General features: G+C 39.4%; 1 protein-coding gene across 2 annotated transcripts in view; it reads right to left on the bottom strand.

Annotated features, from left to right (window-relative positions):
* NUBPL (NUBP iron-sulfur cluster assembly factor, mitochondrial) overlaps positions 1-9,882 on the bottom strand; it is a 331,583-nt gene extending 321,701 nt beyond the window's left edge. Inside the window, exon 1 of one of the 2 annotated variants that reach the window (XM_063651519.1) lies at positions 9,788-9,882. The gene's annotated coding sequence lies outside the window, so the exon portion shown is untranslated. The remainder of the gene's footprint in view (positions 1-9,787) is intronic. The other variant, XM_063651518.1, reaches the window with a different exon arrangement.
* Positions 9,883-24,061: the final 14,179 nt, after the last annotated feature.

Below are 24,061 nucleotides of genomic sequence, written 5' to 3'. Positions count from 1 at the left end.
CAAAAAGATATTCCATGTTCATGGATTGGAAAAATCAATATTGTTAAAATGTCCATACTACCCAAAGCAATCTACAGATTCAATGCAAACCCTATCAAAATACCAATAACATTCTTCACAGAAATAGAAAAAAACAATCCTAAAATGTATATGCAACCACAAAGGAACCAGAATAGCCAAAGCAATCATAAGCAAACAGAACAAAGATAGAGGCATCAAATTATATTACAAAGCTACCTGACTTCAAATCATACTACAAAGCTATAGTAACCAAAACAACTTGGTACTGGCATAAAAACAGACACATACACCAATGGAACAGAATAGAGAACCCAGAAATAAATTCATGCATTTACAGTCAACACATTTTCAATAAAGGGACCAAGAACATACATTAGGAAAAGAACAGTCTCTTCAATAAATGGTGCTGGGGAAACTAGATGTCCATGTGAGAAAGAATGAAACTAGACCCCTATCTCTCACCATACACAAAAGTCAAATCAAAATAAAAACTTAAATCTATGAGCTGAAACTTGAAACTACTAGAAGAAAACATTGAGGAGATGCTCCAGGACATTGGTTCAGGCAAAGATTTCTTGAGTAAGAACTTGAAAGCATGGGCAACCAAAGCAAAAGTGGGCAAATGAGAGCATATCAAGCTAAAAAGCTTCTATACAGCTAAGGAAACAATCAAAGTGAAGAGACAACACACAGAATGGGAGAAAATATTTGAAAACTACCCATCTGACAAGGGATTAATAACCGGAATACATAAGGAGCTCAAACACCTCAATAGCAAAAAAAAAAAAAAAAAAAGGCAACAAAAAAAAAGTCTGATTTTTAAGTGAGAAAAAGATCTGAATAGACATTTCTCAAAAGAAGATGTACAAATAACAAATATACACAGGTATTCAGGTTTTTTTTAATGTTCAACATCACTAATTATCAGATCAAATCAAAACCATAATGAGATATCATCTCACCCCAGTTAAAATGGCTTTTGTCAAAAAGACAAGCAATAACAGATGCTGGTGAGGATGTGGAGAAAGGGGAACCCTTCTACACTGTTGGTGGGAATATAAATTAGTACAGCCACTATGGAAAATAGTATGGAGCTTTTCAAAAAACTAAAACTGAACGTGTGCGGTGGCTCATGCCTGTAATCCCAGCACTTCGGGAGGCCGAGGTGGGCAGATCACAAGGTTAGGAGTTCAAGACCAGCCTGGGCAAAATGGTGAAAGCCCGTCTCTACTAAAAATACAAAAATTAGCTGAGCATAGTGGCAGGTGCCTGTAGTTCCAGCTACTTGGGAGGCTGAGGCAGGAGACTTGCTTGAACCTGAGAGGCAGAGGTTGCAGTGAGCCAAGATCGTGCCACTGCACTCTAGCCTGGGCAACAGAGGGAGACTGTCTCAAAAAAAAACAAACAAAACAAAACAAAACAAAACAAAAACTAGAAACACCATCTGATCCAGCAATTCCACTGCTGGGTATATAACCAAAAAGAAAGTCAACATATCAAAGAGATATCTGCACTCTCATGTTTATTGCAGCACTATTCACAATAGCCAAAAATGGAATCAACCTAAGTGTCCATCCATCAACAGATGAATGGATAAAGAAAATGTGGTATATATACACAATAGGATATTATTCAGTCATAAAAAAGAATGAAATCTTGTCATTTGAAACAACATGAATAGAACTGGAGGATATTACGTTAAGTGAAATAAGCCAGGCATAGAAAGACAAATATCATGTGTTCTCACACCATGAAAAACTTGATCTCATGAAGATAGAGAATACACTAATGGTTATCAGAGGCTGGGAAGGGCAGTGTGGAAGGGCAATAAACACAAGTTGGTTAATAGGTACAAAAATCAGTTAGATAGAAGGAATAATCTCTAGTGTTCAGTAGCAACATAGGGTGACTACAGTTAACAATAATTCATTGTATATTTAAAAATAAATAGAAGAGTGGGATTGGGATCTTCCTAACCCAAGAAAAAACAATAAATGGTTGAGGTGATGGTTATCCCAGTTACCCTGATTTGATCATTACATATTATATGCTTATATCAAAATCTCACATGTACCCCATAAATATACACAACTATCATACTTCCATAAACTTAAAAATTTTGTTTTTAATTTTTTTAAAAAAAGAAAATGAATAGCCAAGCCACAGATTGGGAGAAAATATTCACCAAACATGTATCCAAAAAGGACTCATATCTAGAACTACACTATTTGATATGGTAGTCATCAGCCAATGTAGCTATCTATATCAATGTAAATTGATGAAAATTAAATACAGTTTTTTTCTAATTTACACTAGACACATTTTACAATGAACATTTTGAACAAGTGTAGGAAATTCTACTGGACAGCATTGATCTAAAATATAAAGAAATACCAGAACTCACACACACACAAAAATTGAACTGAAAAATAGACAAAAGGTTTGAAAAGATGCTTCATAAAAGTGAAGCTACATGAATAGCCATGAGCACATGAAAAAGTGCTCAGTATCATTAGTCAACAGGGAAATACAAATTAAAACTACAATGATGTCTCACTACATAATCACCAGAATCTCAAATATTTAAAGAACTGACAAAACCAAACACTGATCAGGTTGTGAGGAAATAGGAACTTTCATACACTTTGTTAGAGGAAATTTTAAGTGGTGCAACCATTTTGGAAAGTGGTCTGGCATTATGAGACTTAAATATACACCTGTTCTATGACGTAGCAATTGCACTGCTAAGCATTTACCCAAGAGAAATGAAAACATATAGCCCATAAGACTTAATTGGAAATGGTCATAACAGCTCTTTTCGTAGTAGCCCCAAGTAGGAAAATGCCCAATGAATAAAATAATGGATTTTAAACTTGTGGTATTTTCATAAATAAAAGGCAATTAAGGCTGGGCACAGTGGCTCATGCCTGTAATCTCAGCACTTTGGGAGGCTGAGGCAGGTGGATCACCTGAGATCAAGAGTTTGAGACCAGCCTGGCCAACATGGCTCCACTTGTATTCATGTTGTTGCAAATGACTATATTTTATTCATGTTTATGGCTGAATAATATCCTATTGTGTATATATACCACATTTTCTTTTTTTTTTAAATTTTTTTTCTTTTATTGTTATTATTATTATTATACTTTAGGTTTTATGGTACATGTGCGCAATGTGCAGGTAAGTTACGTATGTATACATGTGCCATGCTGGTGCGCTGCACCCACCAACTTGTCATCTAGCATTAGGTATATCTCCCAATGCTATCCCTCCCCCCTCCCCCCACCCCACAACAGTCCCCAGATTGTGATGTTCCCCTTCCTGTGTCCATGTGTTCTCATTGTTCAATTCCCACCTATGAGTGAGAATATGCGGTGTTTGGTTTTTTGTTCTTGCGATAGTTTACTGAGAATGATGATTTCCAATTTCATCCATGTCCCTACAAAGGACGTGAACTCATCATTTTTTATGGCTGCATAGTATTCCATGGTGTATATGTGCCACATTTTCTTAATCCAGTCTATCATTGTTGGACATTTGGGTTGGTTCCAAGTCTTTGCTATTGTGAATAATGCCGCAATAAACATACGTGTGCATGTGTCTTTATAGCAGCACGATTTATAGTCCTTTGGGTATATACCCAGTAATGGGATGGCTGGGTCGAATGGAATTTCTAGTTCTAGATCCCTGAGGAATCGCCACACTGGCTTCCACAATGGTTGAACTAGTTCACAGTCCCACCAACAGTGTAAAAGTGTTCCTATTTCTCCACATCCTCTCCAGCACCTGTTGTTGCCTGACTTTTTAATGATTGCCATTCTAACTGGTGTGAGATGGTATCTCACTGTGGTTTTGATTTGCATTTCTCTGATGGCCAGTGATGGTGAGCATTTTTTCATGTGTTTTTTGGCTGCATAAATGTCTTCTTTTGAGAAGTGTCTGTTCAGGTCCTTTGCCCACTTTTTGATGGGGTTGTTTGGTTTTTTCTTGTAAATTTGTTGGAGTTCATTGTAGATTCTGGATATTAGCCCTTTGTCAGATGAGTAGGTTGCGAAAATTTTCTCCCATTTTGTAGGTTGCCTGTTCACTCTGATGGTAGTTTCTTTTGCTGTGCAGAAGCTCTTGAGTTTAATTAGATCCCATTGGTCAATTTTGGCTTTTGTTGCCATTGCTTTTGGTGTTTTAGACATGAAGTCCTTGCCCATGCCTATGTCCTGAATGGTAATGCCTAGGTTTTCTTCTAGGGTTTTTATGGTTTTAGGTCTAACATTTAAGTCTTTAATCCATCTTGAATTGATTTTTGTATAAGGTGTAAGGAAGGGATCCAGTTTCAGCTTTCTACATATGGCTAGCCAGTTTTCCCAGCACCATTTATTAAATAGGGAATCCTTTCCCCATTTCTTGTTTTTGTCAGGTTTGTCAAAGATCAGATACTTGTAGATATGTGGCATTATTTCTGACGGCTCTGTTCTGTTCCATTGATCTATATCTCTGTTTTGGTACCAGTACCATGCTGTTTTGGTTACTGTAGCCTTGTAGTATAGTTTGAAGTCAGGTAGCGTGATGCCTCCAGCTTTGTTCTTTTGGCTTAGGATTGACTTGGCGATGCGGGCTCTTTTTTGGTTCCATATGAACTTTAAAGTAGTTTTTTCCAATTCTGTGAAGAAAGTCATTGGTAGCTTGATGGGGATGGCATTGAATCTGTAAATTACCTTGGGCAGTATGGCCATTTTCATGATATTGATTCTTCCTACCCATGAGCATGGAATGTTCTTCCATTTGTTTGTATCCTCTTTTATTTCCTTGAGCAGTGGTTTGTAGTTCTCCTTGAAGAGGTCTTTCACATCCCTTGTAAGTTGGATTCCTAGGTATTTTATTCTCTTTGAAGCAATTGTGAATGGGAGTTCACTCATGATTTGGCTCTCTGTTTGTCTGTTATTGATGTATAAGAATGCTTGTGATTTTTGCACGTTGATTTTGTATCCTGAGACTTTGCTGAAGTTGCTTATCAGCTTAAGGAGATTTGGGGCTGAGACAATGGGGTTTTCTAGATATACTATCATGTCATCTGCAAACAGGGACAGTTTGACTTCCTCTTTTCCTAATTGAATACCCTTGATTTCCTTCTCCTGCCTAATTGCCCTGGCCAGAACTTCCAACACTATGTTGAATAGAAGTGGCGAGAGAGGGCATCCCTGTCTTGTGCCAGTTTTCAAAGGGAATGCTTCCAGTTTTTGCCCATTCAGTATGATATTGGCTGTGGGTTTGTCATAGATAGCTCTTATTATTTTGAGATACGTCCCATCAATTCCTAATTTATTGAGAGTTTTTAGCATGAAGGGTTGTTGAATTTTGTCAAAGGCCTTTTCTGCATCTATTGAGATAATCATGTGGTTTTTGTCTTTCGTTCTGTTTATATGCTGGATTACATTTATTGATTTGCGTATATTGAACCAGCCTTGCATCCCAGGGATGAAGCCCACTTGATCATGGTGGATAAGCTTTTTGATGTGCTGCTGGATTCTGTTTGCCAGTATTTTATTGAGGATTTTTGCATCAATGTTCATCAAGGATATTGGTCTAAAATTCTCTTTTTTTGTTGTGTCTCTGCCCGGCTTTGGTATCAGGATGATGCTGGCCTCATAAAATGAGTTAGGGAGGATTCCCTCTTTTTCTATTGATTGGAATAGTTTCAGAAGGAATGGTACCAGCTCCTCCTTGTACCTCTGGTAGAACTTGGCTGTGAACCCATCTGGTCCTGGACTTTTTTTGGTTGGTAAGCTATTGATTATTGCCACAATTTCAGCTCCTGTTATTGGTCTATTCAGAGATTCAACTTCTTCCTGGTTTAGTCTTGGGAGGGTGTATGTGTTGAGGAATTTATCCATTTCTTCTAGATTTTCTAGTTTATTTGCATAGAGGTGTTTGTAATATTCTCTGATGGTAGTTTGTATTTCTGTGGGATCGGTGGTGATATCCTCTTTATCATTTTTTATTGCATCTATTTGATTCTTCTCTCTTTTTTTCTTTATTAATCTTGCTAGCGGTCTATCAATTTTGTTGATCCTTTCAAAAAACCAGCTCCTGGATTCATTTATTTTTTGAAGGGTTTTTTGTGTCTCTATTTCCTTCAGTTCTGCTCTGATTTTAGTTATTTCTTGCCTTCTGCTAGCTTTTGAATGTGTTTGCTCTTGCTTTTCTAGTTCTTTTAATTGTGATGTTAGGGTGTCAATTTTGGATCTTTCCTGCTTTCTCTTGTGGGCATTTAGTGCTATAAATTTCCCTCTACACACTGCTTTGAATGCATCCCAGAGATTCTGGTATGTTGTGTCTTGGTTCACGTTGGTTTCAAAGAACATCTTTATTTCTGCCTTCATTTCGTTATGTACCCAGTAGTCATTCAGGAGCAGGTTGTTCAGTTTCCACGTAGTTGAGCGGTTTTGAGTGAGATTCTTAATCGTGAGTTCTAGCTTGATTGCACTGTGATCTGAGAGACAGTTTGTTACAATTTCTGTTCGTTTACATTTATTGAGGAGAGCTTTACTTCCAAGTATATGGTCAATTTTGGAATAGGTGTGGTGTGGTGCTGAAAAAAATGTATATTCTGTTGATTTGGGGTGGAGAGTTCTGTAGATGTCTATTAGGTCTGCTTGGTGCAGAGCTGAGTTCAATTCCTGGGTATCCTTGTTGACTTTCTGTCTCGTTGATCTGTCTAATGTTGACAGTGGGGTGTTAAAGTCTCCCATTATTAATGTGTGGGAGTCTAAGTCTCTTTGTAGGTCACTCAGGACTTGCTTTATGAATCTGGGTGCTCCTGTATTGGGTGCATATATATTTAGGATAGTTAGCTCTTCTTGTTGAATTAATCCCTTTACCATTATGTAATGGCCTTCTTTGTCTCTTTTGATCTTTGTTGGTTTAAAGTCTGTTTTATCAGAGACTAGGATTGCAACCCCTGCCTTTTTTTGTTTTCCATTTGCTTGGTAGATCTTCCTCCATCCTTTTATTTTGAGCCTATGTGTGTCTCTGCACGTGAGATGTGTTTCCTGAATACAGCACAGTAATGGGTCTTGAGTCTTTATCCAGTTTGCCAGTCTGTGTCTTTTAATTGAGGCATTTAGTCCATTTACATTTAAAGTTAATATTGTTATGTGTGAATTTGATCCTGTCATTATGATGTTAGCTGGATATTTTGCTCATTAGTTGATGCAGTCTCTTCCTAGTCTTGATGTTCTTTACATTTCGGTATGATTTTGCAGTGGCTGGTACCAGTTGTGCCTTTCCATGTTTAGCGCTTCCTTCAGGAGCTCTTTTAGGGCAGGCCTGGTGGTGACAAAATCTCTCAGCATTTGCTTGTCTGTAAAGTATTTTATTTCTCCTTCACTTATGAAGCTTAGTTTGGCAGGATATGAAATTCTGGGTTGAAAATTCTTTTCTTTAAGAATGTTGAATATTGGCCCCCACTCTCTTCTGGCTTGTAGGGTTTCTGCCGAGAGATCCGCTGTTAGTCTGATGGGTTTCCCTTTGATGGTAACCCGACCTTTCTCTCTGGCTGCCCTTAACATTTTTTCCTTCATTTCAACTTTGGTGAATCTGACAATTATGTGTCTTGGAGTTGCTCTTCTCGAGGAGTATCTCTGTGGCGTTCTCTGTATTTCCTGAATCTGAATGTTGGCCTGCCTTGCTAGATTGGGGAAGTTCTCCTGGATAATATCCTGCAGAGTGTTTTCCAACTTGTTTCCATTCTCCCCGTCACTTTCAGGTACACCAATCAGACGTAGATTTGGTCTTTTCACATAGTCCCACATTTCTTGGAGGCTTTGCTCGTTTCTTTTTATTCTTTTTTCTCTAAACTTCCCTTCTCGCTTCATTTCATTCATTTCATCTTCCAGGGCTGATACCCTTTCTTCCATTTGATCGCATTGGCTCCTGAGGCTTCTGCATTCTTCACGTAGTTCTCGAGCCTTGGTTTTCAGCTCCATCAGTTCCTTTAAGCACTTCTCTGTATTGGTTATTCTAGTTATACATTCTTCTAAATTTTTTTCAAAGTTTTCAACTTCTTTGCCTTTGGTTTGAATATCCTCCCGTAGCTTGGAGTAATTTGATCGTCTGAAGCCTTCTTCTCTCAGCTCGTCAAAGTCATTCTCCGTCCAGCTTTGTTCCGTTGCTGGTGAGGAACTGCGTTCCTTTGGAGGAGGAGAGGTACTCTGATTTTTAGAGTTTCCAGTTTTTCTGCTCTGTTTTTTCCCCATCTTTGTGGTTTTATCTACTTTTGGTCTTTTTTTTTTTTTTTTTTCTTTTATTATTATTATTATTATTATACTTTAGGTTTTATGGTACATGTGCGCAATGTGCAGGTAAGTTACATATGTATACATGTGCCATGCTGGTGCGCTGCACCCACCAACTCGTCATCTAGCATTAGGTATATCTCCCAATGCTATCCCTCCCCCCTCCCCCCACCCCACAACAGTCCCCAGAGTGTGATGTTCCCCTTCCTGTGTCCATGTGTTCTCATTGTTCAATTCCCACCTATGAGTGAGAATATGCGGTGTTTGGTTTTTTGTTCTTGCGATAGTTTACTGAGAATGGTGATTTCCAATTTCATCCATGTCCCTACAAAGGACGTGAACTCATCATTTTTTATGGCTGCATAGTATTCCATGGTGTATATGTGCCACATTTTCTTAATCCAGTCTATCATTGTTGGACATTTGGGTTGGTTCCAAGTCTTTGCTATTGTGAATAATGCCGCAATAAACATACGTGTGCATGTGTCTTTATAGCAGCATGATTTATAGTCCTTTGGGTATATACCCAGTAATGGGATGGCTGGGTCGAATGGAATTTCTAGTTCTAGATCCCTGAGGAATCGCCACACTGACTTCCACAAGGGTTGAACTAGTTTACAGTCCCACCAACAGTGTAAAAGTGTTCCTATTTCTCCACATCCTCTCCAGCACCTGTTGTTTCCTGACTTTTTAATTACTTTTGGTCTTTGATGATGGTGATGTACAGATGGGTTTTTGGTGTGGATGTCCTTTCTGTTAGTTTTCCTTCTAACAGACAGAACCCTCAGCTGCAGGTCTGTTGGAGTACCTGGCCGGCCATGTGAGGTGTCAGTCTGCCCCTGCTGGGGGGTGCCTCCCAGTTAGGCTACTCGGGGGTCAGGGGTCAGGGACCCACTTGAGGAGGCAGTCAGCCCGTTCTCAGATCTCCAGCTGCGTGCTGGGAGAACCACTGCTCTCCTCACAGCTGTCAGACAGGGACATTTAAGTCTGCAGAGGTTACTGCTGTCTTTTTGTCTGTGCCCTGCCCCCAGAGGTGGAGCCTACAGAGGCAGGCAGGCCTCCTTGAGCTGTGGTGGGCTCCACCCAGTTCAAGCTTCCAGGCTGCTTTGTTTACCTAAGCGAGCCTGGGCAATGGCGGGCGCCCCTCCCCCAGCCTCGCTGCCGCCTTGCTGTTTGATCTCAGACCGCTGTGCTAGCAATCAGCGAGACTCCATGGGCGTAGGACCCTCTGAGCCAGGTGCGGGCTATACTCTCCTGGGGCACCGTTTCCTAAGCCCGTCGGAAAAGCACAGTATTCGGGTGGGAGTGGCCCGATTTTCCAGGTGCCGTCTGTCACCCCTGGAAGGGGAACTCCCTGACCCCTTGCGCTTCCCGAGTGAGGCAATGCCTCGCCCCTGCTTCGGCTGGCGCACGGTGCGCTCACCCACTGACCTGCGCCCACTGTCTGGCACTCCCTAGTGATATGAACACGGTACCTCAGATGGAAATGCAGAAATCACCCGTCTTCTGCGTCGCTCGCGCTGGGAGCTGTAGACCGGAGCTATTCCTATTCGGCCATCTTGGCTCCTCTCCCCACATTTTCTTTATATATTCACCTGCTGATGGATGGACACCTTGCACATTTCATTGTACATAAATATTACATTTTTAAAAACTGTAAATAAATATTGAACTCTAGTTATTGACACACATGCTGAAGTATTAGGGGGAAGTATACTGATGTCTGCAATTAAAATATATCAAAAATAAGAAGATTAATAGATGGATAGAGGGATGAACAGATATGTGATAGAGCAAGGAGTGTAAACAGTTAATGATAAAATCTAGGTGATATCAATAGAGTTCACCATAAAATTATTTCATGCTAAAATTATTTCAACATATATGTTGAACATATAAATTTGAACATGCTAAACATATAACTTTGTTATATGTTTAAATTCTTCATAACATAAAATGTTGGTGAGAAAACAGATATCCCAGGCCTCCCAGAGATGAAATTCCAGTGCTAAATCTCCAAAATAAAAATCTAGACAAAAATCATGAAGTCAAAATCATGTTTTCTCTTGCTATTTCCATAGTCTCATCCAACAACTCCCTGAACTGCGCTTCTCTTTTTCATTTTAGACAGTTCCATCCCTTCTGGGATTATGGGGGTTATCAAAAAGAAAACACTCCAGGTCTTTGCAACCGCAATTTTACTTAAAATGCTGTTTTTGTCTTCTGTGCAAGAGGAAAGACAGACCCTGATTTACAGTTTCTGTATCTCAGTAATCCCACCCAAAATGAGAATGAGCACTGACTAGCTATATTATTTCCAAAAATAAAGTTTAAACAAAAGTCAGAAAGAAAAGAAAATGATTAAAAAGAATGTAGATAAAACTTATTCTCCAATTTTAAAAAACCAGTGCTCTCTAGAGAAATGGCTGGCTCTAGGACTGGGGCAGGAAATAGAAGATGAGCTTAGAGCATCTTGTAGTACAAGAAAGGAAGTGCTAAAAACAAACAGAAACAAAACGATTCACAGTGATGGGAGGAAGTCAGAGGAACACAAGATGCCTCTGCAAGACTTCCCAACAACCAAGGCTAGAACAATGTGAGTAGTAAAATAAAGCTCTATTAGATTATAACCCAAAGTATAAAATATTCATGAACCCATACTGATATAAATAATTAATAAATAGATAAATAGGAGGAAGATATAAATCTCTCTTGTCAAAGTATTCCGATTAATTTAACGTAAATATTTACCCCTCAAGGAGGTTGAGCATAACTTTTTATATCTGAAGTGCCTGTAGTGACTTCCTTCCAAAGAGTAGAGTATGGAAAAGGTGAGGGGAGAGAGTAACTTTACAGTGGAGAAACCTGACAAACACTAGCTCAGCCTGGTGATCAAGGTCACCATCATCAGTGATATGGCATGTTGATAGTATGCTGTATAGTAAAGAATTTGACTGGCCTTCATTCATCCCTGGTTCCTGGGAGGAAGATGCTAAATACTTGGAATTTCCCAAGTAATAAGAGTGACTGTTATTCATGAGCCCCTCAGATCATAGAATTTATGCTGATAAGATAGTTCAGGATGGGGGCTGGCATGCCAGAAAGACCAACCATGTGATTAGAGAGTTGGAGATTTTGAGCCAGGTGATATCAACACAGCTCAATCAACTCCATGGAGGGGAGGGGTCCTGGAGACTGAGTTCAAACATGTGGCCAAGAATTCAATCAATCCTGCCTGTGTAATGAAATCCTAATTCAAAACTCCGGACACCACAGCTCAGAAGAGCTTTCCAGTTGTGAACACATTGATGTGCCAGGAGCGTGACACATTCTGACTCCGTGGGGAGAGGACGTGAAAGTTTGTGTTTGAGGCTCTCCCTGGCCTCTTCCTATGTGTTCCTTCATTTGGCTGTCCCTGATTTGTATGCTTTATAATAAAGTTGTAATCATAAGTATAGATACTTCCTGAGTTCTGTGAGTCATTCTAGGGAATTATCAAAGCTGAAGGGCTTGTGGGAACCCCTGAATGTGTAGTTAGTTGGGCAGAAGTGTGGGTGGCCTGGGAACCCCCAAACATATGGCTAGCATCTGAAGTGAGAGCAGTCTTGCTGGGGATTGTGACCTTAACTTGGAGTCAGTGCTATTCCAAGTGGTTAGCATCAGAATTGCATTAAGTATTGCAGACCCTTAATACGATATATTTAAAATGACGTTTAACTTCTGTGGTCCTCCTCCCAAAAACCCATAACTTCAGTCTAATGATGAGAAAAACAAATCCAAGTTGAGGGACATTCTATAATATACCTAATCAGTACTCTCCAAAATTGTCAAAGTCATCAAAAACAAGGAAAGTCTGAAAACTGTCACAGCCAAGACTTGCCTAAGGAGATATGCTGATTAAATGTAATGTGGTATCCTGAAGAGAATCCTGGAGCAGAAAAAGGACATTATGTAAAAATTAGGGAGACCTGAATAAAGTATGGACTTTAATTAATAATAATGTATCAGTATTGGTTCATTAATTGTGACAAATGTAACATACTAAGGTAAGATATTTATAATAGGGAAAATTGAATGAGGGTATATGAGAACATTCTGTACAATCTTTGTAACTTTTCTGTAAATCTAAAACTACTCTAAAATTAAAAGTTCATTTTAAAGAAAGAATAGAGGAAAAATCAAAGTGGGTATCTAATAGCCTAGAATACAATAATACACTAAATAAATCAGTAGTTAGTGAGTTCCTGCTAATTGACAAAGTTTAGTTGTTGCTACAACAACTCCAGGAATCTTAAGTCAATTCAACAAATTTTAAATGCAATACTTATTGAGTTATTCTTCCAGTTAAACAAACCTAATTGAATACACTTATTTATCTGCTGCCACTAAAATGTAGAAAGGACATATAAAAGGTATAAACCCACAAGGACAAGGAGAATGGGAGAAAAGATAATAACCAACAAGTGATGCCAACATCTCAGAAGAGAGGAAGCAGGTAGAACAGCAGCACCTGACCCAGGAAGGCAGAGGCACTGCTCTTCGGTGTCTGCAGAGAAGCTTCTTTTACTGGCAGAGACAAAGAGGGCTTAGGACTCTGTGGTCGAAGGCAAGCACTTAGGTAGGTGGCTGAAAATACAGGGATTTTTCAAAAGCCTGTAGAATAAGCTATAGATTTCTAGGTTTACTCAGTCACAACCCATACATTTAGGCCATAACACTTTATCCTTTATCCTTCACCACCACACCTTGCAGGCTACCAGAACTATATTCTCAGGAGAAAATCAGCAATAGAGTCTCCAGAATCAGGAAGGCCAGACACAGCAAATGGTGAGGGTTGGGCCTAGGACTGGAAACAGCAGTGATGCTCTGGAACTAGTTTGTACCAGCTCACAAGAACTGATTGCTAAATTTTCAGGAATTTTGCAAGCCAGTTGTTAAACAGTGCCATTTAAAAACTTTAAATTATATAAGCTTACAACTAAATAAATTGTATTAAAAACAGACATAATCAATATTCAAAGCTTATAACTGCCTAATTATTTTTACTATATTTTACTATTTCCTCGAGGTTATTTACACCTATTGGGTCTCTATGGTAGAAATACTACGTGATGATGGCAAGCTACTGTGTGTATCTTCCCAACTCCACATTAAATGACATCATGTTGGTAGGCTGAAATTGGCCATGTTGAGAATAATGACACACAGATGTTGGCAAATGCTACAAATCAGGTTTTTTCCCCCCTTTCACATAACTAGTTGTTAATATTTAGCAGTACATCACTGACAAGGATTAAGTGAAAGTCTAGGTAGTAAACTGTGGGGCCCATAATCACTTTCACCCACCCTACTCCTAGAATGCTTGCACATATCTGTATATCCCTTTGATGATTTTCTTTGAAGAAATTTAAAATCCTAAAAGATCTACAGAAACTGCTATTTTGGGGTCTCAAAAACAAAAAAGCTTGCTTGCTGCCTCATCACCTATAAGGAAGTCCATCCATATACATAAAGCTCCCAATCAACTTTTAAGAACCATTTGCAAATATAAAAAGACAGCCTAGTATCACCCAACAGTTGAGGAATACCTTTACCCTAAAGACAACAGTGTGGAAAAGGAATTCAGAAGAAATAAAGACAATGCAGGTAGCGGAAGAAAACTTTTCAAAACAATAATTACTAGCCTCTAATTTTTAAAAAATGTTACATTTATGAGACAAGATACATTTCTTAAGACCTATCAGAGAAGAAGAGACCTTGTAAATTAAAAACCTGATGGCTTAAATCAATAATTTAGTAGAATGGTTGGGGCTAAAATTGAGGAAATTTCCCAGGAAATTAGAACAGTGAGAAAGGGGATGGGGAAAAGGAAGAGGGGAAAGGTAAAGAAATGAATCCAGGGGCTCCAGCTAATAGAAGTTCCAGAAACAGACAGGGAAAATGAAGAGAAAAACTTATCAAAGGACTATGCTCCAATCAGAAGTCATTTGCCTGCCCCTGACAAAATATCTGCAAAAACTGGCTAAAATAATGAAAGTGTTCCATTATCTCAGATAACATGAAGTCTGGAGGAACTGTGCCTGGTTTGACGTACTGACTCAATCAACTCCGACAGTCTCAGTATTTTGGCATTTTGCTTTAGGCTTGTCCCCACTTGACAGTAAGATGGCTATTACAATTTTAAGGTGACAATATGCTCTCTCACAGTCAAATCCAAAGAAGAGAAAAGAGGTAACACAATAAGCTCTTCCCATGCTTGTGGCTTATATTGGAAAATAAAACCATTCCCTGAAGCCTCTCCTCTCCCGAGAAAACTTCCTTTATGGTATTGACCACAGGAGATGTATTACATAGCCACCCTTAGTTACAAGGTAAGCTGGAACAGTAAATGCTGTATCTGGTAAACGGAAATGGGATTACCATGATTTGTTTTAACAATCATGATGTATCTATCCTGTGGGTCTGGACGCATTGTTGCCCGGATAAAAACGGGATTCTGTTAGCAAAGAATATGAAGAGACTTTGTTCTCTTCTTATATATTCTTAGCAGGCAGCTAAGAATGTATTCTATAATATTGCAAGAAAAAAATGTTAAGAACTTAAGGACACAGATATCCAGAGTGAAAGGATGTATCACAGGTCAATCACAGTGAAAAAAATCAAAAGACTAACACAAAGATTCATCTTCTAAACATTTCTTAAAATCACATTCAAAAGTTTGAAAAGCTGGGCATGGTGGCTCACGCCTGTAATCCCAGCATTTTGGGAGGCTGAGGTGGGCAGATCATGAGGTCACGAGTTCGAGACCAGCCTGGTCAACATGGTGAAACCCCCGTGTCTACTTAAAAATACAAAAATTAGCCAAGCGTGGTAGCGGGCAACTGTAATCCCAGCTACTTGGGAGGCTGAGGCAGGAGAACTACTTGAATCTAGGAGGTGGAGGTTGCAGTGAGCCGAGATGACGCCACTGCACTCCAGCCTGGATGACAGAGCAAGATTCTGTTGTCTTGGGGAAAAAAAAAAAAAGTTAGAAAATTAGAATGGTATTGCACTTCTCATCAAAAACACAAGATAATAAAAGATAATAAAGCAATGCTTTTAAAATCCTGAGGGAAAAGCCATTTTCATCATAGTATTCTGTACCCAACCAAATTATCAAGAACTGTTTCGAGAGTCAAGACCTGAAAGAATTTGCCTCTCACTTCTTAGGAAACTACTGTTATATATTTTTCAGTAAATCAAAGGAGTAAACCAAGAAAAAGTCATAGGATTCCAGAGATATTGAATGCAAGGCTAGACGATTCCTAAGCATGATTGAAAAAAAAAAAAAAGACGGTAAGATTCAGGAGGGAAATTTCCAGAAGAAATAGAATGTCTAATATGTTCAACTGTCTTTCTAGGAAGAAGCGGCAAAAGTTACACATAGGCTGGGCGCGGTAGCTCATGCCAGTAATCCCAACACTTCGGGAGGCCAGGGCGGGCCGATCACTGGAGCTCAGGAGTTTGAGACCAGCCTGGCCAACATGGTGAAATCCCGTCTCTACAAAAAAAAACAAAAATTAGCCAGGCATGGTGGCACGTGCCTATAGTCCCAGCTACTCGGGAGGCTGAGAAGAAGAATCGCTTGAACTGGAGAGGCGGAGGTTGCAGTGAGCTGAGATCACGCCACTGTCCTCCAGCCTGGGTGACAGAGGAGACTCTATCTCAAAAAAAAAAAAAAAAAAGCTCCACATAAACTAAGCAAATGAGCAAATAAGATAATAACTGATTTGTGAAAAAACAAAACACTGTATCAGAAAGGAAATTTGCTGGGGGAAGACTATGATATTTATAATGTCATATTATTATAAATAATATTGATTTTGGCCAGGTGCGGTGGCTCACACATGTAATCTCAGCACTTTGAGAGGCCAGGGCAGGCGGATCACTGGAGCTCAGGAGTTCAAGACCAGCCTGGCCAACATGGTGAAATCCCATCCGTACCAAAAAACAAAAATTAGCCAGGCACGGTGATGCACACTTGTAGTCCCAGCTACTTGGGAGGCTGAGGCAGGAGAATCTCTTGAACCCAGGAGGCAGAGGCTGCAGTGAGCTGAGATCACCCCACTGCACTCCAGCCTGGGTGACAGAGATTCCGTCTCAAAAAAAATAACAATAATAATAATATTGATGTAACAAAAATTTTAATATAACTAAATTGGGAGGATGCAGGGAGAATACATCTGTCAGCCAAATCCCAACAGAAAGCAGAGGGTGCACTCAGATTAGGATTAACCAGAGGGGTTTCTTTATAAAAATGTTATCTCCAAAAATGTGGGCAGCATGTAAGGAAATCACAGGGATATTTAATAACCCAGAGTTGGTTCCCCTAGGTCCAAAGAAAGAGGGAGGGAGCTGACCAAAATCCAAAAGAAGACTGTGAAAAGGAGGCCATATTGAATGGAACAATAACCTTCGTTTGAGGGACAGTGGAAGAGAGTGGGGGTAATAAACACCCTCACCTTCCTCACCTCCCTCCCTTGAACATGTCACTGTCCAAACCCAGCAAGGAGCCAGAGGCACGGAAGCTGTTGATGTGGCCCATATAGGAGAGAGGAACCAGAGGGAAAAACAGAAGCTATGTGGCACAGAGGTGAAGTGTGATAGTATAAAAGAGCTAAATCCTCATCTGACCACAATGTCAATTTTTTAAATGGATAAATTTTAAAATAGTCATCTATGAATATTATTAGCTATACAAAAGCAAATACCAACAGAAACAGCTGGAAATGGGCATTCCTGAGCAAAGTAACTGAATGGGAGAAGTACAGAGGTAGGAAAGTTCAAGAAATACTCAAAGAACAAGCAGCGCAATTTGGTTGTACTATAAGGCATCTGTAAAGGAATCACAGGAAAGAAAATTGAAGTGACAGATTGGGGTCATATTGTGATAGCTCCAAATGCCTGGCTGAATATCCCATATTTAAATAGTATCGAGCTACAAGTAAGGGAGTGACATAATAAGAGATAAGTTCCAAGTAGGATTGATCTGGCAGTGATGCACAGGATTAAAGTAACAAAAACCTAGATTATATGAGACTTGGTAGATTCTATTTCATAGTCTAACATAATGGTGTCAATAAGAAGGGAAAGGACAACATTAACCTAAAAGATATTTGAAAACAAGACTGAAAGGACTCCATTCACCCAACAAATATCCTTCGAATACCCACTGCATATTAGGCACTATTGTTGGTAGTGGGAATACAGCAATGAAGAAAACATACACAAACTCCTGTCTCATGGAGCTTATATTGTGGTGGAGGGAAACAAACAATGGATAAAACAAGTAAGTGCTATGCAAGCTAGAGGTCCTCTGAAGAAATCCAGATACGATACAGGATTGGAAGTTTGAGGTTAGTAATTTGCATTTAGGAATAAGTTTGAGGCCAGGTGAGGTGGCTCATACCTGTAATCCCATCACTTTGGGTGGCAGAGGTGGGAGGATCACTTGAGCTCAGGAGGATCGCTGGTCTCAGTTTGAGACCAACCTGGGCAACACAGGGAAATTCTATCTCTACAAAAAATAAAAATATGGTCCCAGCTACTCAGGAAGCTGAGATGGAAGAATCGCTGGAACCTGGGAGGTGGAGACTGCAGTGAAGCATAATTGCACCACTGCACTCCAGCCTGGGTGACCAAGTGAGACCCTGACACCAAAAAAAAAATGAGTTTGAGATGGGCCTGGGATACAAAAGTGTAGATGCCCAGATGACTGGAACTCAAGAGAAGTTAGAGCTAGAGATATGAAATAGGAATTTCAGAGGTAGAAAAGGAAAGCCAGACATGTTGTCTCAGGGGTCAGCATGCTGTTTCACAGTATTGTCTCCTTGATGTAGCCACTACATTCTTCCAGTTTTGCAGGTCAAATGAAAAATTCCACTTTGTCAGTGTATCCAGAGGTGACTGGGCTTGGGACAACTAACGCATGCTACAGCTACAGACTAACGTAAAGTCAAAACTTTAAAATGAGAAACATAATTGTCAACTCAACTCTAGAGCTCACATTGCTTAGTTCGTACCTGTAGAAAAGTCTATGTTGGTTGCTACAACATAATCTGACTCCTGCTTGCTGATCACAAAATCAAAGATAGAATTAGGTGAACAATCTCCATTGGCTAGCTTAGCCTCACGCAGCTCATTAGCCCCATAGAGAGACATTTGTCAGGGTACAGTAAAGCATCTCCTAGTGATCTGTCCACCAACCTTCTAAACAGAAGAGACATGATGTCCGAGTCTTCCCCTTTGACTCCCTTTCTTCTAGGCTCACTACAGACCATTTCCCTGCTTTCCTTTTTACTTAGAATATTGTGTGGTTATTTTGGAACTGGGATACATTTACACAGTATTGTTATCATTTATGGAAACTTGAGGTTTAACGGAAATTGGGATGGGAATAGCTTTATCTTTAAAGTATCTAGATCCATCCAGAAACTTTTCCAGGACTCCTAGGTAAATACTATATGTCACAAAATACTGAGAGAACTTAAGAGAACACTCAGGCCAAATCCCTTCATCTGCAATCAGGTCTTTTCCATCTCCCTTCACTAATCTTGGCATGTGACTGAGAATGGTGTAAGAAAGGCTGAACTGAGAAACAACAGCAAATGTGTTGCTATTGAAGATTCACAGCTCCTTATTTATTTATTAACACCTACTATGTACCAGGCACTTTGCTAAATTCTAGGGAGACAATACAGAGTTTTTCATGGGGTTTGCAATTTATTGAGGCAGGAAATATGAACTTTTGTCAAAGTTAACTACTGCAAATTGTCTTGATGTGTCACATTACATTTCTGTCATCTATAATGTCAGGACTCACTAAGAAGACAATAAAGTTTTCTAAGATTCTGCAAGCAGGTGTGTGTCTTTCTCTCTTCTGTTACCCCATTAGGGCCATAGATACTGAGAGGGAAAGGATGTCCTGGTCATGATAACAGCTACTGACAATAGGAATCTATGCAGAAAGGAATCAGGTGAAATCATAAGTATATATAGGCAAGAAAAGAGAGCCAAGAACAGAACCATGAAAAATGCCTACACCTAGGCAACAAAAAGAAATGGAGCCAACAAAGGCGATGGCAGTGGCTCAAGGAGAGTAGGAAAAACACTCTAATATTATGCCACAGAAAGCAAGAAGAAAGGGGTGGAGGGATCCACAGAAGATACTGATGAGTCACTGAATTTGTTTATTACAAAGTCATTGATCATCTCCAAGAGGGTAATTTCAATGAGGTGGTGGAGTTTGAAGTCAAAGGACAAGGTGTTCATGAGTGAGTATGAGGTAAAGAAGTGGCAATAATGAGTGTCTTTGAGAAGGGCAAGAAGCTAGAACCATCTCTGTTTCTCCTCAAATACCCTTCACCAAGACGGGAAAAATGTTCTTTTCTATTAAGAAAAGCCATCTCTTCCATACTATAGGGTGACCACCTCTCCCAGTTTGCCCAGGATTTTCCCAGTTTTATAACACTGCAAGTCCCTCATTTGGGGAAACCTCTTGATCCTGGGGAAACTGGTCCTGTTGGCACCTGATAGTCATATGGGTGAGACACTTTATGTCGGTGAGGCTTTAGATACCTGTTGCTGATTATTGTTTTATACAATTTTATTGAGGTATAATTTACATACCATAAAATTCACCATTTCTGGTGATCATTTAAACAACAGTCTCAACCCAGCTGTCTGCTAAAATAACTGGGAAGCTTTTAAAGAATACCAGTGACTGCCACACAATAATAATGGGAGACTTAACACCCCACTGTCAACATTAGACAGATCAATGAGACAGAAAGTTAACAAGGATACCCAGGAATTGAACTCAGCTCTGCACCAAGTGGACCTAATAGACATCTACAGAACTCTCCACCCCAAATCAACAGAATATACATTTTTTTTCAGCACCACACCACACCTATTCCAAAATTGACCACATACATAGAAGTAAAGCTCTCCTCAGCAAATGTAAAACAACAGAAATTATAACAAACTGTCTCTCAGACCACACTGCAATCAAACTAGAACTCAGGATTAAGAAACTCATTCAAAACCGCTCAACTACATGGAAACTGAACAACCTGCTCCTGAATGACTACTGGGTACGTAACAAAATGAAGGCAGAAATAAAGATGTTCTTTGAAACCAACAAGAACAAAGACACAACATACCAGAATCTCTGGGACGCATTCAAAGCAGTGTGTAGAGGGAAATTTATAGCACTAAATGCCCACAAGAGAAAGCAGGAAAGATCCAAAATTGACACCCTAAAATCACAATTAAAAGAACTAGAAAAGCAAGAGCAAACACATTCAAAAGCTAGCAGAAGGCAAGAAATAACTAAAATCAGAGCAGAACTGAAGGAAATAGAGACACAAAAAACCCTTCAAAAAATTAGTGAATCCAGGAGCTGGTTTTTTGAAAGGATCAACAAAATTGATAGACCGCTAGCAAGACTAATAAAGAAGAAAAGAGAGAAGAATCAAATAGACGCAATAAAAAATGATAAAGGGGATATCACCACCGATCCCACAGAAATACAAACTACCATCAGAGAATACTACAAACACCTCTATGCAAATAAACTAGAAAATCTAGAAGAAATGGATAAATTCCTCGACACATACACCCTCCCAAGACTAAACCAGGAAGAAGTTGAATCTCTGAATAGACTAATAACAGGCTCTGAAATTGTGGCAATAATCAATAGCTTACCAACCAAAAAGAGTCCAGGACCAGATGGATTCACAGCCGAATTCTACCAGAGGTACAAGGAGGAACTGGTACCATTCCTTCTGAAACTATTCCAATCAATAGAAAAAGAAGGAATCCTCCCTAACTCATTTTATGAGGCCAGCATCATCCTGATACCAAAGCCGGGCAGAGACACAACCAAAAAAGAGAATTTTAGACCAATATCCTTGATGAACATTGATGAAAAATCCTCAATAAAATACTGGCAAACAGAATCCAGCAGCACATCAAAAAGCTTTCCACCACGATCAAGTGGGTTTCATCCCTGGGATGCAAGGCTGGTTCAATATATGCAAATCAATAAATGTAATCCAGCATATAAACAGAACCAAAGACAAAAACTACATGATTATCTCAACAGATGCAGAAAAGGCCTTTGACAAAATTCAACAACCCTTCATGCTAAAAACTCTCAATAAATTAGGTATTGATGGGATGTATCTCAAAATAATAAGAGCTATCTATGACAAACCCACAGCCAATATCATACTGAATGGGCAAAAACTGGAAGCATTCCCTTTGAAAACGGGCACAAGACAGGGATGCCCTCTCTCACCACTCCTATTCAACATAGTGTTGGAAGTTCTGGCCAGGACAATTAGGCAGGAGAAGGAAATAAAGGGTATTCAATTAGGAAAAGAGGAAGTCAAATTGTCCTTGTATGCAGATGACATGATTGTATATCTAGAAAACCCCATTGTCTCAGCCCAAAATCTCCTTAAGCTGATAAGCAACTTCAGCAAACTCTCAGGATACAAAATCAATATACAAAAATCACAAGCATTCTTATACACCAACAACAGACAAACAGAGAGCCAAATCATGAGTGAATTCCCATTCACAATTGCTTCAAAGAGAATAAAATACCTAGGAATCCAACTTACAAGGGACATGAAGGACCTCTTCAAGGAGAACTACAAACCACTGCTCAAAGAAATAAAAGAGGATACAAACAAATGGAAGAACATTCCATGCTCATGGGTAGGAAGAATCAATATCATGAAAATGGCCATACTGCCCAAGGTAATTTATAGATTCAATGCCATCCCCATCAAGCTACCAATGACTTTCTTCACAGAATTGGAAAAAACTACTTTAAAGTTCATATGGAACCAAAAAAGAGCCCGCATCGCCAAGTCAATCCTAAGCCAAAAGAACAAAGCTGGAGGCATCATGCTACCTGACTTCAAACTATACTACAAGGGTACAGTAACCAAAACAGCATGGTACTGGTACCAAAACAGAGATATAGATCAATGGAACAGAACAGAGCCCTCAGAAATAACGCCGCTTATCTACAACAATCTGATCTTTGACAAACCTGACAAAAACAAGCAATGGGGAAAGGATTCCCTATTTAATAAATGGTGCTGGGATAACTGGCTAGCCATATGGAGAAAGCTGAAACTGGATCCCTTCCTTACACCTTATACAAAAATTAATTCAAGATGGATTAAAGACTTAGACCTAAAACCATAAAAACCCTAGAAGAAAACCTAGGCATTACCATTCAGGACATAGGCATGGGCAAGGACTTCATGTCTAAAACACCAAAAGCAACGGCAACAAAAGCCAAAATTGACAAATGAGATCTAATTAAACTCAAGAGCTTCTGCGCAGCAAAAGAAACTACCACCAGAGTGAACAGGCAACCTACAAAATGGGAGAAAATTTTCGCAACCTACTCATCTGACAAAGTGCTAATATCCAGAATCTACAATGAACTCCAACAAATTTACAAGAAAAAAACAAACAACCCATCAAAAAGTGGGCAAAGGATATGAACAGACACTTCTCAAAAGAAGACATTTATGCTGCCAAAAGACACATGAAAAAATGCTCATCATCACTGGCCATCAGAGAAATGCAAATCAGAACCACAGTGAGATACCATCTCACACCAGTTAGAATGGCAATCATTAAAAAGTCAGGAAACAACAGGTGCTGGAGAGGATGTGAAGAAATAGGAACACTTTTACACTGTTGGTGGGACTGTAAACTAGTTCAACACTTGTGGAAGTCAGTGTGGCGATTCCTCAGGGATCTAGAACTAGAAATACCATTTGACCCAGCCATCCCATTACTGGGTATATACCCAAAGGACTATAAATCATGCTGCTATAAAGACACATGCACACGTATGTTTATTGCGGCATTATTCACAATAGCAAAGACTTGGAACCAACCCAAATGTCCAACGATGATAGACTGGATTAAGAAAATGTGGCACATATACACCATGGAATACTATGCAGCCATAAAAAATGATGAGTTCATGTCCTTTGTAGGGACATGGATGAAATTGGAAATCATCATTCTCAGTAAACTATCGCAAGAACAAAAAACCAAACACCGCATGTTTTCACTCATAGATGGGAATTGAACAATGAGAACACATGGACACAGGAAGGGGAACATCGCAATCTGGGGACTGTTGTGGGGTGGGGGTAGGGGGGAGGGATAGCATTAGGAGATATACCTAATGCTAAATGATGAGTTAATGGGTGCAGCACACCAGCACGGCACATGTATACATATGTAACTAACCTGCACATTGTGCACATGTACCCTAAAACTTAAAGTATAATTAAAAAATAAAAAAATTAAAAATTAAAAAAAATTAAAAATAAAATAAAATAAATAAAGAATACCAGTGACAAACTCTCACCCCCAGGGGTGCCTAAGGCCCACGTGTTGTTATTTTTTAAAAGCAACCCAGTGGTTGCATATGCCTGTAATCCCAGCTACTGAAGAGGCTGAGGCGGGAGGACCACTTGAGCCCAGGAATTTGAGGTTGCAGTGAGCTATGATTGTACCACTGCACTCCAGCCTGGATGACAGAGCAAGACCCTATCTCTAAAAACAAACAAATAAACAAAAACAATGTAAATAAACAAATAAAAGCAACCCACTTGATTCTAATATATAGCCAGGATTAAGAACCACTGGTTTTAAAGTAAAAA

The sequence above is a fragment of the Pongo pygmaeus genome, chromosome 15 (assembly GCF_028885625.2).
Source record: "Pongo pygmaeus isolate AG05252 chromosome 15, NHGRI_mPonPyg2-v2.0_pri, whole genome shotgun sequence".
Lineage (NCBI taxonomy): Eukaryota > Metazoa > Chordata > Mammalia > Primates > Hominidae > Pongo > Pongo pygmaeus.
The sequence above is the reverse complement of the archived record's forward strand: the minus strand, read 5'-3'. Positions and strand labels throughout refer to the sequence as shown.